Raw genomic sequence first — 12764 nt, 5'->3', positions numbered from 1 at the left:
TAGCGGCCGAATACCACCGCAATTTCTGTGTCAATTCCGACGGTATAGCGCCGCTAAAAATAGTGGCGCTATACCGTCAGCGCACCTCCCGCCTCAGTGTGAAAGGGGCCTAAAAGATTAATTGCAGAAATACCACGATAAACCCCCAAAATTTCTATAAGCCTCTAAGATAATATCTGCATGCTGGAAAAGTCCCGAGCTCCGCTCTGGAAATTTTTTGCATGTAATGCTAGCATAAATAGAGAATGCTTGAAGCCAATTATTAAATGTCCTAGCAACTGGTCTTTTCTTATCATTTTCGCTTTTATCTTTTTCCAGACAAGAATAGTATTCTTTTTGTGAAGAAAGTAATCATAGGATATCTACAAATTCACCACGCCAAATATTTTCCTTTGTGCTGGTGGACAGATGAAAACCCAATGGGGACAATGTACAGGGCACAGCATCTTTCCCACAGCTCTTAGGCACTTTATGCAATGTAGAATTGTTCTAAGACAGCACCTGAAAAGGAGGTGAAGGTCCAAATTGTAAATTAACCTGCCCGGGCCCAGTGACCCCAGAACTACCTGCCCATTCAGAAGCCGCCACATCATTTTTCTCTAACACTGGTTTGTGAGATGCAATAGGAGATAAGCTAGAAATTAAATGTAACAGAGTAGAGGATGAAGATGATGAAAGGTTAATTTGATAAGACTCACCAGCGATATTGGCATCTTGTACATTAGTTACCATAGGACCTTGAACAGAATCAGCTGAGACTGCAATTGGGGATCTCACTGCCCTGACTAAGCCTGGGTTAGAACCCACGGCTGCTCTGGGCACTTCCGACAGCCTGGCATTGCAGGCTGTCTTGACTAGGGATGAGCTTTGTATTCGAGTCGAACGTTTTGGGCCGTTTGCGCCAAGTTCGAGTGGCATGTCACGGCCCATAATTCACAGCGGCATTGCAGTGCATTGCTGTCTGATGATTGGCCAAGCATGCACTATGACCCGCATGCTTGGCCAATCACAGCTTGCAAAAAACAGAGAGCCATAATTGGCCAAAGCTTTGGCCAATTATGGCTCAGGGGGTTTAGTACACGCCCTACACTATAAAAGGCCGCCTGCAGGTCAGCCTTGTGTAGTGTGGTTAAGAGAGAGAAGACAGAGAGAGAGAGAGAGAGTGTCATTTTTTGTAGGTAGATAGAGCAGGCAGGCAGGCTAGTCAGTTAAAGTTACAGTGTGTAGAGGATATATATGCATCCCAGGTGTTGTGTGTATATATATTTATACACTGTATAGTTTAGCTAGATCAGCTCTTCCTAATTTACTGACAGGCAGGCAGGTGATTGTGCTAGCTGCAGTATTCTCACGTGGTGTACTGCCCGTGTCCTCTGCACTGTGCACCTAAAGCTACGTGGTGTGTGTACTGCCATTGTCCTCTGCAGTGTGCACCTAAAGCTACGTGGTGTGTGCACTGCCCGTGTCCTCTGCAGTGTGCACCTAAAGCTACGTGGTGTGTGTACTGCCATTGTCCTCTGCAGTGTGCACCTAAAGCTACATGGTATTGTCCTCTGCATTGTGCACCTAAAGCTATGTGGTGTGTGTACTGCCCGTGTCCTCTCCAGTGTGCACCTAAAGCTACGTGGTGTGTATACTGCCATTGTCCTCTGCAGTGTGCACCTAAAGCTACGTGGTGTGTGTGTACTGTCTGTGTCTGTGCTATTTTTCTCAATGATTTTTATCCATATTGCAGGGACCAGACATTACATTAAAGCCGCAAGCAGTTTTATATTACTTTTTTCTTATAGTAATCTCATTTTGTGCAGGGACAGTTCTAAACATGTGCCACTTCACAGGCATACTATAGACACCCAGCAGGCACGATATTTAATAGACATGTGCGTTCCCGTTCGTAACGAATGGATTTTCGTACGAATTTGTTAGTTTTCGTACATTCGTATCAATTCGAACATCCGAAAAGCTGAAAGACCCAAAATATGAAAATTACGGAATTACGAATAAGTAAAATAACAAACAAGCGAAAATACGAACGTATGATTGGACAATCTTACTAAAATACGAAACCCCCGAAAAAGCAAAAGAACGAAAATGACATCTATAACGAACGATTTGCATTCCATATTTTAAATCCTTTGTCTGTTCGTATTTTCATTCGTATGTTTGTATTTTCATTTGTGTGTTTTGTAAATCCGTTTCTTTGTCTGTTCGTAAATTTGTGTACTTGTATCGTTCTTTTGAATGGACACTGGGCAGTGTAGTCAGTGAGTGATTACTTAATATCTTAGCCAATCAGCTTATCTCTTTTGTGCTGAGTCACATTGTACAGTGTAAATCCTCGTACACACGATCGGACTTCAAACAAACTTTTCCGTGGATTTTTGTCTGAAGGGAGTTGGCCGGACTTTTAAAACCAAAAAAGTTTGTCCGATAGAGCGTACACACGGTCAGATTTTTTGGAAAACGCTCATTTTGACATTTGTTGGCAAAAAGTCAGACCGTGTGTACGGGGCTTAAGAGAAAGTATATCTTAATATGGATTAGCCGCGTGTTGCTATGTATTTACGAAAATACAAAATTACGAATCCATTAAACAAAAATTATTATCGAACAAAATTACGAATTTCGAATCAACGAAAATAAATTAGACAGAATTACGAATCATTCAGTATAAACGAAAATAAAACTGTTACGAAAATACGAACAGGTCCGAATAGGAAAACTTGCGTCTTACGAAATACGAACGGGTCCGAATAGGAAAACTTGAGTCTTACGGAATTACGAATCTTTACGAATCTATGGAACGAGACGAAACGGAACAAAAAATAAGAAATTTTTTGTTGTGCACATGTCTAATATTTAAATGAATTTTTCTTTTTTTTTTCACTTTAAGCATCATTAAAATCACTGCTCCAGAAAAAACTACAATTTTTAAAACTTTTTTTTCCATTGATACATGTTCCCTGGGGCAAAACCGGGGTTCTCAAACATGTTTTACAACAATAACTTGCATATTAGGCTTTCAAATTAGCACTTTTGAATTCGAACGTTCGAGTCCCATAGACGTCAATGGGGTTCTAAATGTTCGCGCGAACGGTCGGTCCGTTCGAAGGTTCTGGTGCGAACCGAACAGGGGGGGGGTGTTCGGCTCATCCCTAGTCTTGACAACGGTGCGGGTGGAGGCAGCTGCATCTTCACTCTTCCTCTTCATCTGGAGGGAGCCAGTGGACTGTACGGCCTCTTCTGGCTCCTCCTTCTTCGGTCCCACCTCGCGACCTCCATGGTTCCTCCTTCGGCAGTTACGAAATGCTGACCCAGAACCAGGAACCTCCAGGACCTCCACATCTTCTTCCCGGGGGGGACTCTGCTGCGCTGCTGGCATCCACTTCACTTGCCGCGGCTTTATCCACAAAGGGACCCCTGCCGCCATCGTCCGGAGGTAAGGAATGGCATCATCGGATTCAGCCTTCTCCGCCTTCAGCCTCGGCCCGCTCAAGAAGCTGCCGAAGCAAGGTCTTCATGCCGCCTTAGGAGGTATAAAGCTGCGGGCTCAGAGGGAAGCTCTTTTGCCTGAGATCCTACAGCTATACCCCCCTTATATAGGGACCTCTGGGGGTTCTAGAACCTTCCATCCCATTTTAAGGCTCCCCCTTTCAGGCAGTCACAAGACTTCTCCAAAGGCCACAAGACCCTGACCTGAGGGGAGACTTGAAACCCCTGCTGCTGTTATCCCATGAGGAAAAGGAGAGCCTTGAAACTCCTATTCCCCTTTTCCCCATATTCCCTATTTAACATTACCACATTTTGCACTGTGTCATCTCAGACTCTAACCACACCCAATATTTAACGCAATTTATGCCTACTGTTCGCTGAGGTGACCTTTGCGAGTCACATTTTTTTTCCTCAGTGCCTGGAGCCCACTGATTTCATGATATGCCCCTGGTACAAAATGAAGTATATTACAGGCCCTGGGCCACTGTGCACTGTAGGTTATATCAGACATCCCAACATGCAAAAACTAATTTCAGGGAGGAGACGCTTCGCACTGGCACCAACCTCCCCCAATTAAATGCAGGAACTTTCTAGTTCCCATGGAATGCAGCCTTACCAGTGCTCATGGATTGCAGCCTAATCCACAGCTGCTGGGGCTGGGCTGCTGTCGTGAGGCCTGGCTGCTAGGGCCAAGGGTCTGGCTGCTGGAGCTGGGGTCTGGTGATGGGCCCATACTGGTCCTGGGGTCTGGCTGCTGGAGCGGGGTCCTGGGGTTTGGATGTTGGGGCCAGTGCTGGTCCTGGGGTTTGGCTGCTGGGCCCATGCTGGTCCTAGGGTTTGCCCAGTCGAGCAGACTTTCTCCAACTTTAATTTATGCTATACACTGGTCCTGAGGGAGTGGTCAAGAGGCGGAGCTCTTTCACTAGTATACTGCCATAGTTTGGCGTCAGGAAAGGAAAATTACAGTAATTTTACAATATTTGGCCTCAACACCAAACGTTATGTTTGACGGAAATCCAGTACAGATGACCATCCAAATAACACCATTCCTATAATAAAGCATGGAGGTGATAATATCCTGTTATGGGGTATACCTCTGCAGCAGGGACTGGAGTACTTGTCAGGGCAGAAGGAAAAATGAATGGGGCAAAATACCATCAAATTCTTCAGGAAAATCTGCTGCCCTCTGCCAGAAAGTTGTCAATGAGAAGAAAGTTTACCTTCCAACATGACAGTAACCCAAAGCACACAGCAAAAAAATGATCAAATGAAAAAGATGAATGTCCTTGCATGGCTTAGTCAAAGCCCAGACGTAATTCCCCATAAAAAATCTGTGGAATGACTTGAAGAATGCAGTCCACAAATGGTCACCATAAATTTTAACTGAACTTGAACAGTTCTGCTAAGAAGAGTGGGCAAATATTGAAAAGTCTAGATATGCAAAGTTAGTAGAGCCATATCCCAACAGACTAAGCCCCCGTTCACATCAGGTCAAATCGCATGTCAAATCTGAGCCTATTGCCGGCAATAGGAGCGTCCCAATTGGTACAACACTGATTTCCAAAAGTAGTTCCTGCACTACTTTTGGCGACTTTGGGGGCAATTCCCATAGACATCTGTGCATGAACCCACACAGATGTCTTTCAAGTTGCCCCCTGAAGTTGGACTGAAATGCGGCTTTGAAATTGTGCGATTTCAAATAAACTTGAATGATTTCAAAGCCGTGTTCAGTGTGAATGAGGGCTCAAGGCTGTAATTAAAGCAAAAGGTGGTTCAATAAAATACTGACACAAGGGAGTGATCCCTTTTCCAACTCAGTGATTGTTTTTGAATTTTTTTTAAACAGTTTCTGACATGTTGGTGTTATATCTTTCACTTGGAAGTTGCACTAGTAAATACAGTTGGATAAATCAAAAACTGTGTCTGTCTTCATTTCAGGCTGCAAAGCAACGAAATTTAATTATTTTAAAGGGGGTTGATTCTTTTCCATACCCACTGTATACATATATATATATTTATATCCATGTGCCCTTGCAGGGACCTGCATTTATCCAGTGCAGAAGCACTGTGGCTAAGTGGTTAGCACTAAGGTTGTTAGTTCAAATCCCAACCACGACACTACCTGCCTGGTATTTGCATGTTGTCCATGTGCCTGTCTAAATTGGCCTCAGGCTACTCTCACAATGACCTGGTGCAAAAACGCATATGCGATTTTAGCGTGGTTTTTTTGGTGCGTTTTTTAAAGGACATGTGAAAAACCTCCCTAAAAACACATTGCTGGTGCGTTTTCGCTGCATTTTCCTTTGCGTATCCATTGCTTTCAATGGGAAGGTGCATTTTTGGTGTGTCTTTTTTAAATCTCAAAGCATGCTCCAAAAATACCGCAAGCAGGATGTGCCACTTAATTCCTTTAAAACGGAACACATAATAATTACACAGGTTCTGTGGATGATTAAGGTGGCAATTAAACTCACTTGGTACCTTATCTGCATTAAATTAGCCTCAGAACCTGTGTAAAGCCTCGTACACAAAAAGCCTCGTACAGACGAGATCGGATTTTCCGCAGACAAAGCCACTGACTTTTGTCCGAAGGGCTTTGGCCAAAAACGTGTCTTGCATACAAATGGCACACACTTGTCGGCCAACAAACGCGAACGTAGGTGTTTTTTCAGCTTTTGAGTGCCACCCTTTGGGCACCTTCTGCTAATGTCGTGTTTGGTGAGCATTGATTCCGAGCACGTGTGTACTTTGGACTTTTGTCCGACGGACTTGTGTACGCGGAAATTTTTTAAAGCCTGCCATCCAAAATTTGTCGGCAGAAAATCCGACAACAATTGTCCAATGGAGCATACAAACGGTCAGATTTTCCTCCAACAGCCTGTCATCACACAATTCCCGTCGTAAAATCCGATTGTGAGTGTACGAGGCTTAATTCATATGTGTTCAGGTTTAAAGGGATGAGGGGGCAACCCTAATGGAAGCACACCGCCCAAGTGTGAACGAATGTATTCATTTTAAACGGATGCATTTTTCTTGTGCTTTTCATTTTTTTTTATGCAAAAGTGCTTGAAAAACTCCTCCTCAGTATATGTGAGTTATGGACCTTATGTCGCGTACACACGATCGGAATTTCCGACAAGAAAAGTTCGATGTGAGCTTTTGGTCGGAAATTCCGACTGTGTGTAGGCCCCATCGGACATTTTCTGACGGTATTTCCGATAGCAAAAATTTGAGAGCAGGTTCTCAAATTTTCCGACGGCAAAAGTTCTTGTCGGAAATTCCGATCGTCTTTATGCAATTCTGACGCGCAAAAATTCTACGCATGCTGCTCGGAATCATTGAACTTAATTTTTCTCGGCTCGTCGTAGTGTTGTACGTCGCCACGTTCTTGCAACACAAGTTTGAGCCAACATTCCGTCTGAAAAAAAAATCCACGGAAATTCCGATCGTGCATTAGATTGTAAGCTCTTTGAGTGCTGGGACTGATGTGAGTGTAGTAGTGTACAATACATTATATATATATATATATATATATATATATATATATATATATATATATATATATATATATATATATATATGTGTATATATATATATATATAAATATATAATGTAAAGTGTTGCTTAACGTTAAGGCACTAATTAAGTATCTGTAAAAAATATTAGTGTGAATGAGCCCTAAAACTGGTTAAAAGCCCAGTAGCTCATATAACACTGACCGTTATCTTGGTTTATTTGTATGACTCATACTTTATGTTTATATAAATGTTTTGCTTTCAGCCATTTATTATGCCTATAACTACAGCTCTGTATAATTACTATAAATCCGCTACATCATTCTGTCAATTTCTAAAGGCTGCAGATATTTGTATTGTACTAAACGCCCTTCCATAAGAAAATGCCAGAAAGTTTCTGTGATGGAAATAATCTGCTGTTAGTTTTTGCATTGCTGCTTGAAACAGCCCTTAGCTTGCCAACCAATCCCAGCAATTTCAGAGGTATGTGCTGTTACTAGGTGTGGTTTGTTCAACTTCTTTATAAAAGCCAAGAGCTCAAGACTGCAGTCTTCTACTTCCCAGATTGTAAACCATCAGTCTCTGAAAAGATCACAAGGTGGGTTCTAGTTTTAATACTTTTTTATTAACTCATTATGCTTTGTAGAAAAGAAAGCTGCATAAACACAAAACAAACAAAAAAGCTGCAGAGACACCTAGTCTCACTCAATGTAACAGAGCAAGGAACTGAGTGCATTTACTTCTAATAACAAAATCAGATTGGATTTATAGCAACTAAATTCTGATTGATTGCGCTATCCCTGTGTTGTACTGTACTGTACTATATATATATATATATATATATATATATATATATATATTTTTTGTATTGCATTATTTCTTGGTGTAAGGAAAGAATGTTTTCTGTCCAATGTCTAGTTATAGGGCGTGCGCTTGTATCTTTTGTTGTATCTGTCTTTTCAACATATCCGTTTCTGTATAATACAGCGCTGGAAACCGACAAGTAACAACAAGCTGTGGAAGTGTCTCAGTTTAACATTCAAAGGATTTTTTTTTTTTTTCCAATGAGGAAATATTAACCAGACTTTGAGATTTTCTGCCAAGTTTCTGTTAACCCTGTACTAACTGCAAAGATGGCAGTATAGTGCCATACTGTGTATGTTGGGCTCAAAAGTAAATGTATAAAATACACACGCAAACCATACGGATTGTATGTCTACGTTTTTTTAGTACAACGCTGTTTTGTAGCATTGTTCTTACGAGCTCTGTGGGCGGTGGCGCAGGGTGTGTCGTGGCAATTATTGCCTCGGGCGGTACATGACATATGACTTCTCCTCATTCAAATTGACTCTTCATGTTCCTTAGTTCTCCAGAAACACTAACTACTTTTACACCTGCACTTTCTAGGATGATGAAAGCCAATCTTTTACTTGCCTGTAAAACTGTCGAAGATGAAGGCTTTGCTGCTGTTTGTAGTTAGTGAAATTCCTTATGTATAAGGTGTGAGCATACATTGTTTCCTATTCCGTTTTGAAAACTTGGTTGCTTCAAATTGTAAACAATCACCTTGTACAACATTTGCATTACGTTTAGGCCTCATGCACACAAGGTGTTTTAAAAAAAAAAAAAAAAAAAAATGAGCTGCAAAGCCAGTACTGAAGCCAGAGGCTGTAAAAAGAAAACACTTGGAAGCATTTTGCATTAATGCATGTTTAGCCACTTTTGCGTTAAAGGGGTTTTAACCACTTGCTTACTGTGCACATAAACCCCCTTCCTGCCCGGGTGAAATTTCAGCTTCCGGCACTGCGTCGCTTTAACTGACAATTGCGCGGTCGTGCGACGTCGCTCCCAAACAAAATTGATGTCCTTTTTTGCCCACAAATAGAGTTTTCTTTTGGTGGTATTTGATCGCCTCTGCGGTTTTTATTTTTTGTGCTATAAACAAAAAAAGAGCGTAAATTTTGAAGAAAAATGTTTTACTTTTTGCTATAATATCCCATTTAAAAAAAAAAAAAAAAAAAAATGTTCTCAGTTTAGGCCGTATTCTTCTTCTACATATTTTTGGTAAAAAAAAAAAAATCGCAATAAGCATATAGTGACTGGGTTGCGCAAAAGTTATAGCGCCTACAAAATAGGGGACATAGTTATTTTTTTTTTTTTTGGCTAAAATTGTCTGCAAGGTAGACATACAGAATAGAGTAATGATTCTGTTAAACGAGTAAATACCTATTAAATTCCTTCATCTATCACCTCCGGCATTCTAGTTTCTGTTCTCTCATTCACTTTCTGGTTTGCGGCGCTTGTTCATGTAAGAACTACATTTACCAGTATGCATTGCGGCACGCCCAGTAATACACACCTCCTTGAGGTCTCGAACACGTAGAGTGCATCCTGCCGCACAGATGTAGTTCCCAGGAGGGGGAGAGCACGTCACTGACCACCGCAGTAAAGCCTCCCCTCACTGTGGTGAGCTATAATCAATTAAGGTAAATACTTTAGACTTTTTAACTCCTTGGTGCTGCTCGCACGCAAATGATGCCTCTCAGCAACCGGGCCTTGGCGCAGGGTGGCCACATATTTGTGCAAACAGTGCTGTGCGGAGAGGGGGCGCGCCCTGCCCTTGCTCCCGACCGTTACCGGTGGCTAACAGAAAACTTCTGAAAGTTGATTGTGAGCTTTCAAACCATGTAACTGCCATGACAGGCAGTCACATGACCTTAAGCCATGCCCCCAGCATTCTAAACCCCCTAACAGGCTGGTAGGCACTGGCTCCAATTTTTTATTTTACCCAAGGAGCCTGATCAGACAAGCCCTGTAGCTCCCATAAGAGCTGACTGTTTACAAGCTGCAGAGCTTATAAATGAACTGAGCTACAGCTACAAGCTGTGAATGAATGACACATCCGTGTGGGCAGAGCTCCATGCTATTGTCACCATTTCCAAATGACGACAGCAGGCAGGGGGAGAAGGTCCCCCTGCTCACTGTCAAGGAGGGGGAGAGGCTGCAACTGCTGGAACATGTTTTAAAGATGGGTGGAACATAATCTTTTAAGACCATAGGATTCCAGCAATCATGGGGATTCAGCAGCAGCCAGCAGGGGAATAGCAGGGCAGCCAGCTGGAGAATATTAATGCAAAGCAGTAAGTTGGAGCCATTCGTGTGTGTGTGTGTGTGTGTGTGTGTGTGTGTGTGTGTGTGTGTGTGTGTGTGTGTGTGTGTGTGTGTGTGTGTGTGTGTGTGTGTGTGTGTGTGTGTGTGTGTGTGTGTGTGTGTGTGTGTGTGTGTGTGTGTGTGTGTGTGTGTGTGTGTGTGTGTGTGTGTGTGTGTGTGTGTGTGTGTGTGTGTGTGTGTGTGTGTGTGTGTGTGTGTGTGTGTTACTAACACAGTTCAGATATTTGGTAAATTCAAGAAAACCATATGGGATTGTACACCCTATCAATGCCCATCATACCATAAGAACATACCTAAAATAAAAAAACACAAGGGTTGTGGAGAAGTTTAGGCCGCGGCCCCTTTATTGGGTTTAAAACAATTTTAATTATGAAATGAACTTAAACACCAAACAAAATCGCTGTTGACCATTAACAGACCAACATGCTTGGTCACTCATAGGTAGATTCACAAAGAGTTAGGCCGGCTTATCAGTAGATAAGCCGACCTAACTCAGAATCTACACCGACTTATGTTTAAGTGTATGCTCAAACAGAGATACGCTTAAACATATCTAAGATACGACGGCTTGCGCCGTCCTATCTTAGATTGCAGTATTTCGGATGGCCGCTAGGTGGCGCTTCCATTGCTGTCGGCGTAGAATATGTAAATGAGTAGATACACCGATTCACAAACGTACGCCCGGCCGACGCAGTACTTTTACACCATTTACGTTAGAGATGGGCCACCTAAAGTTAGAGTTTAGCCCTACATGGAATAGTAATGTCAAGTATGGCTGCCGTTCCCGCGTCGAAATTCGAAATTTTTACGTAAGTCGTCCGTGAATCGGGATTTACGTTGTTTACGTCCACGTCAAAATCAATAGGCCGTGCGGCGTACTTAGCTGCAATGCACACTGGGAAATGTAGGCGCATGCGCAGTAAAAAAAAACGTCAAAAGTAAGGTCAAACCTTATTAACATAAAACACGCCCCCCTTACACACATTTGAATTCGGAGCCCTTACGCCCGCCCGCTTTAGGCTACGCCACCGTAACATAGCAGGTAAGTACATTGTGAATAATGGACTTCCCTAGCTAACTTACGGCGGCGTAGTCTAAACACGCTACGCTGCCGCAAGTTAAGGCCATTGTACCTGAATCTACCTATAAGACTCAAGCAGAAATATCTTATACCAACCAAATACCAGTTTACCAACCACTGTCCACCCACAAAGTGGGCAACATTACCCTAAAAGATAGATCTTCAATATCAAACAGGACTGTTGGTACCCAATAACAGACCAACTTGCTTAGTCACTAAGACTCGAGCAGTAATATCTTGTATAAAACAAGTAACAGCGTACCAACCACTGTCCACCTACAAAGTGGGCAACATTACCCACATAAAGGGGGACCGCGACGAGGGGAATTAAAGGGGAGGGAGGGTTGGAGAGCAGGTCAAAAGATCCAGAAGGAAGACTGAGGTAAATGCTGACTCCTCCCAGTGACAGGAGAGGATATAAGTAAAAGGTTACACTCATTGGCTAGATGTTTCCCGCCAAAGGATTTGTCACCAATCCAGTCCTCTGCAGCTGAGATAAATCTTCCTAGTAACAGCAGGCAGCTTGTTACCTGAAATGCAAAACAGAAAGAACCAGCAAAGCAGCCATAGGGAGACATGTACTTAACAATTATCATAGCCCTCTATTGACTGTAAAATGTATTTATTAAACAAATGGGTGTTCGGAGTGGCAATCTCATGGGGCCACTTCTTTCGTGGCCCTGACATTCTCAAAAGCTAGATCCAAAGGAAACCACATGTGCAAATAATCAGCTTAGAGATTGGGTTGAGATTTGCATAACCTTTCGTGTGTGTGTGGTGTATCTTGTTTAATGTGCAGCTTTTATGTGAAGTAATCTATGTATTGAACTGCCTAACTTCAGGTATTGCCCCAAAACATGTTTCTGTAATATATATATATATATATATATATATATATATATATATATATATATATATATATATATATATATATATATATATATATATATATATATATATATATATATATATATATATATATATATATATATATATATATATATATATATATTATAATAAAAAAATTATACACACCCCAAGATTAGGTTTTCAATGAAAAATGTAGCTTAATGTTATGTTTAATTGGCTGTGCTACATTGTCAGACAACTCAACATACTATTGCAATTGTAGCTCTATGCCCTGGAGGAGCTGCTTTACATATGTTTGGTTATGTACTCTGCCTCTCAATCCCAGGAATAGTCCCAGTCCCTCTGGCACACCTGGCAATAATGTTCGTGCAAACACCACCAATGAGACACATTGTAGTAAAACAGAAATAGTCTTTACTGTGACATTTATTTGAAAGGGTAACAAAATGGTTGAACAGTAGACAAATGTATCTCAAATGGGTCAACTGTCCAATAATGACTAAAGATCAAGAGCAATAGAACTAAACGGTACTGTCTGGCGGCTCTCAGGGTACTTGAAGAATAATCCTGAGAGCAGAGGAAAAACACTTTAACAATCGACAGATCACAAAATGACAGACACTGTAATGGATTGG

General features: G+C 41.9%; 1 protein-coding gene across 1 annotated transcript in view; it reads left to right on the top strand.

Moving 5' to 3' along the window:
• Positions 1–7498: 7498 nt before the first annotated feature.
• LOC120943167 (annexin A1-like) overlaps positions 7499–12764 on the top strand; it is a 35080-nt gene continuing 29814 nt past the window's right edge. Inside the window, exon 1 of the mRNA XM_040356307.1 lies at positions 7499–7605. The gene's annotated coding sequence lies outside the window, so the exon portion shown is untranslated. The remainder of the gene's footprint in view (positions 7606–12764) is intronic.

Source organism: Rana temporaria, chromosome 1 (genome assembly GCF_905171775.1).
Source record: "Rana temporaria chromosome 1, aRanTem1.1, whole genome shotgun sequence".
In the NCBI taxonomy this organism is placed as follows: Eukaryota; Metazoa; Chordata; class Amphibia; order Anura; family Ranidae; genus Rana; species Rana temporaria.
Note: the sequence above shows the minus strand (reverse complement) of the source record. Positions and strands in the feature narration are given on the sequence as shown.